At 26.3% G+C, this 4,646-nt stretch overlaps 1 protein-coding gene across 1 annotated transcript in view; it reads left to right on the plus strand.

Annotated features, from left to right (window-relative positions):
* Positions 1-4,646, plus strand: part of LOC102676395 (paired box pox-neuro protein) — a 42,879-nt gene that overhangs the window by 1,098 nt on the left and 37,135 nt on the right. The gene's annotated exons all lie outside the window — the stretch shown is intronic.

The following is a 4,646-nucleotide window of genomic DNA, read 5'->3' on the forward strand; positions in this document are numbered from 1 at the left end:
GTAATATGTAATAAATCAAAATATTGTTTGTTTAATAAAAGTTTAATACGTTTATGTAATGATAATTTGCATAATTTATTAGGGTTTTAAATTAAAATATTTTAATGAGTATAAAATTATTCGAATAGATTCATTTATTTAGATAAACTCAGTGAGTTTATAAACGATATAAGAATTTACTTTTGTAATGTTAATCATTTTTAAATATCAAAAAACTTTGTGATTTTTCAAAAAATTGTTTAATGATTAATAGAAAATTTTATGTTCATAGCTAAAAAGATAAGTAAATCGATACCTTTTTATAAATTTCTCAATTATTCGATTCTTTTTTTATAATTTTTAAAGCATATAGATTCATATTTAAACGATATATTCAAAAAAAATATTAAATTAATTATTTATAATATTCTTTTATATAAATAGAAAAATAATAATCTTTCATATACTAAATTAAATTAATCGAATTAAAAAATTATAAAATATAAATAATATAAAAAGCTCCGATTATTTTCTAAAAATATAAGGAATGAAAATTTATTTATAATATATCATTTTAACAAAATTATGAAATTATGCAAAATCTTTATCGGTCTACAATCTATCTCGATCGATCTATGATCAATTTAAATATTTCTTTATATATTCATAAAATATTCTAAGAAATAAAATCTAATAAAATGTAACTCTCGAAATAAAACTAATTTAGATTTTAGATAAAATTTCAAGCCATATTCCAATAATCGATTGGTTAAATTGAACTATCAATATTCACATTCACAAAATTTCTCGTGTCTTTACCAATCTTAAAAATATACAAAATAAAATTTAGAGACAATAAAAAAAAAAAATAAAAAAAACTTTAGAATAAATAACACTGTCTTTTCATTCATCGATATCAAATCTTTAAAGTTCCAAAACATTTTTAATCGAATTCAATTTCAATTCGAATCAATATCAAATATATCTTAAAATCCTGAAATCATTCTTGAATCATCATTAAATATTCGTATATTCGAATCAAAAAATAAATAAATCCGTCGTATGATTATTCTTATATATAATCATTAATACATTTTCAAACTTCGAAAAACATCCTAAAACATTATAAAATATTCAATTCGAATTTAAATTTAATTATTTGAATCAAAGCAAAAATATCATCATCATCATCATCATCCAGTTCTTATGAAAGACGAAAAAGGATAAGAAAAAAAAAAAGAAGGAAAGGAACACGTGTGTGACCGTGCCTCCACTTCCTTCACTGATCATTGACCAATTTCTGCTCTTCCCATCGGCGTTTCTTGATAACCAAAAATGAAGGGTATCATCGCGCGGTAGTGTCAATGACATAACACGAAAATCAGCGGCGCTAATTACGCGATAACGATCCACCGTTAGGGTTCTCAGCTTGCAGGGCAACCTAACCGTGTGCCGGTTCTTTCGATCGACGAAAAGAAGAACGCGAGTATGAACGATCGAACTACCCGTGATTGCGTTCAAAGAAGAAAACCGTGAATATACATCTTACATATACATATTACTATATAACGTAATACGTGACACATGTTCCTATGTGTACGTGCTTACCTTTTTGTGTACGTGTATTTTATGTATACATATATACACGTTTATTCGGTTTGGATATACGCGATAAATATTAAAGTTCCTTATAAAACACAAAGTTCTGCCGCTCTGCTTGGCCGGCACACCGGAGGCCTCTGACACGCCATTGCTTCATTTAAAATGCAAATTCGTCCGTGTGGCGTGAACCACAGCGGCCCGAATTATTCTAATTACCCCCCTCCAATACCCCGTCCACCCTTTTTGCTCGTTCTTGCTCCGCCGTACTCTCGAAAGCTCACCAGGTCTCTTGGTGTGCTCGGCGCTTCGATATATTCGAACGAGAGAAAAGAAAAAAAGTAAAGATTCCGCTAAATTCGTGATTGTAGCCGACGTTACCGATAAGCAACAAGCTTATACTGTTCGCTTTCCAAATTAACCTTGAATGACAGTTTCGAAAAGGTGTTTGTTACAATTGTAGATTGTGCTGCTTTATTTATTTAGAAGACAATTTAGAGGCACAATATGAATATTTTTTATGATATCAACAAAGATTTACAAAATATTAATAATAAGCGTTTAAACTCAGTTTTTTTGATAATTATATAAATAATTATGTTAAAATTAGTTCTCGATTGATATCATTCGTTATTATAAGCTCTGGATTGAACTTGAATTGGATTATTTAATTTTATAATTTTCAATATAAAACATAGTAAGAAGAAAAAAAATTTTCTACAATGCAATCTATAATTAAAACTTGAAAGAACTAATATTGAATCTTCTCTTGATCCTTAAACTTATTAATCTTTTATTGCAAATTATTTATTAAAAATTATATTTGAGTGTTTTTTATTTGTTTATCTTGATATAGAGAAAATGTCAACAATATTAATTCTGACTGAAAACAATTAGAATCAACTTGATACTTAGGAATATATCAATACCAATTCATTGAAAATTATATTGAAACATCCAATTATTTTATCTTCGTTAAAAAAAAAGTTAATGTTATGATTTTTCAAACGTGTAGGAATGAAAACATAGAAGCGAAAAGGGAAGTAAAGTAAAATTTTGAAAAGGTAGATAAAAGAAGAAGCCAGCCAATGACTACGGTAGCCATTACGCAGAAACGTGTAAAAGTGTGCTAGAAACGAGCATAGATTATCGTGGGTAACGTGTTCACGATCCGAGCGAGATGTCGTGTGCATGTAGGTCTAATATATTCAGATTTTTATGGCTGGTGGCATATCGGAGATACGGCGGTCCACCCCCGTCTCCTTGCCACCCTCCTCCCACTCTGTAACGTTGGCTGTGTCAGGGCAAGCCTTCTCCACGTACCACTTAAAGCGCGGGGTAACCTAATGAATAAACAAAAACTAGATTTCGCTTAGGGCTTACACGTAAAAGCGTGACCTTACCGGCGATTTATCGCCTGCGGTTCTCAAATCAAACCTTTTTCACAAGTGGACGAAATCGGGGTAAAAAAAAAAAATGTAATGAGAGAAATTGCGTAATATTGCAATATAGCGAAATTTTAAAGTAAATATTCAAGATAAAATACAAGCTACAAAGAAATTGATAAGAAGCATGAACACAGCAAGAATTTTTGGACCATACGTGAGGAAATTTCAATACAGAGCAGAATTAGGAAAAATAGATTTTTGAAATAGAGATAAATATTTTTATTTTCATATGATTTTTGTGGAAGTTTTGTGAATAAATTTTTCTTTGAAATATAATATAATGGAACATAGAAACGTAAAAATTCTTGAACTATATGTATATTCGCTATCTAAAGAATCAGAAATGAAAAATAAACATAATCATATTTGACACTTGTAATTTGTAATTAAACAAAAAATAAATATTTTATTTACATGAAATAAATATTTTCCAGCGATTTAAATATTATATAATATATTATTTTCAAATGATATTTGTTTATGGAAATATTTTGAATTTTCTATTATTTGTTTTAATTTGTTTAAATCTTTCTGATATTTTATATATTAGATTAAGATTGAATAATTTGATGTTAAAATTACATGATATATTGAAATCTATTTTAGAAGAATATTTATTATTTTATTCCACAATGATGGTCTATTTATTTGGAAAAAAATTGAATGCATTATAAAAAATTATACGTTAGAAACTCAAATGAATAATGGTATAGATTTTGCTTTCTCGTTTTCTAATTGTTAAAGCAGTAAAATTTTTGCAATTTCCCTATTTGAAAATGAAAATCCGTTAAAATACCGTTAAAATCTTTTATTGAGCATAAAATATTACAGAATACTGTTAATTAAGATATTAATCAGTTATTCATATCATAAAGAATTTAATTTATTCTTTTCTCTCAAAGTAGAATTGATATATTTCACGTGTAATGTGACAATTTAATCAAAGACAAAGATACAAAAATTTTAAACCAAAATACCAAATATTTAAATATAATAAATGTTTTATGAAAAATAACGATTATGTATTTCATCCCTTAGAAATCACTTTAAAGAAATTTTTAAGGATTTTCTTCTCTATTGGATTGTTATGCATATCGTAACGTTAGAAAGGTTCATTTTTATGTTCGTAACTCGATGTGTAATAGCGAAATGAAGAATTCTTTATGAAAAATTTGATACAATCTTTTATCCAAGAAAACATTGTATTAATTAAATTAAATTTGCATGAATTTAAATTTAAAGAAATTCTTTTGAATTTCGGAGTTCGATAGTGTCTTATGCTGGCATTGATGTCACCGCAATTACATATTATTCGTGAGTTTTTTAGTAAATATAATCGTAGTTTCTGTATATTTAATTTTATATATTTAATATCTATGCAATCTTCATGCATTATATTGTTTTTATTTAATTAAAAATCAATTTTAAGTAATATAAAATAATAAAACTAATTAAAGAAAAAGAATAAAAAATTAATAATATTATTATATCCCTATATTTAAAGTTTTACATTTCGATTTTATTATATATTAAAATTAAAATATTAATAATTATTATTTTTCAATTATATCGGCTTGAAAAGCAAAAATTTTCAATTAAAAAATTTTTTTAAAAAAAATC

Source organism: Apis dorsata, unplaced genomic scaffold (assembly GCF_000469605.1).
Source record: "Apis dorsata unplaced genomic scaffold, Apis dorsata 1.3 scaffold_978, whole genome shotgun sequence".
NCBI classification, from domain to species: Eukaryota; Metazoa; Arthropoda; class Insecta; order Hymenoptera; family Apidae; genus Apis; species Apis dorsata.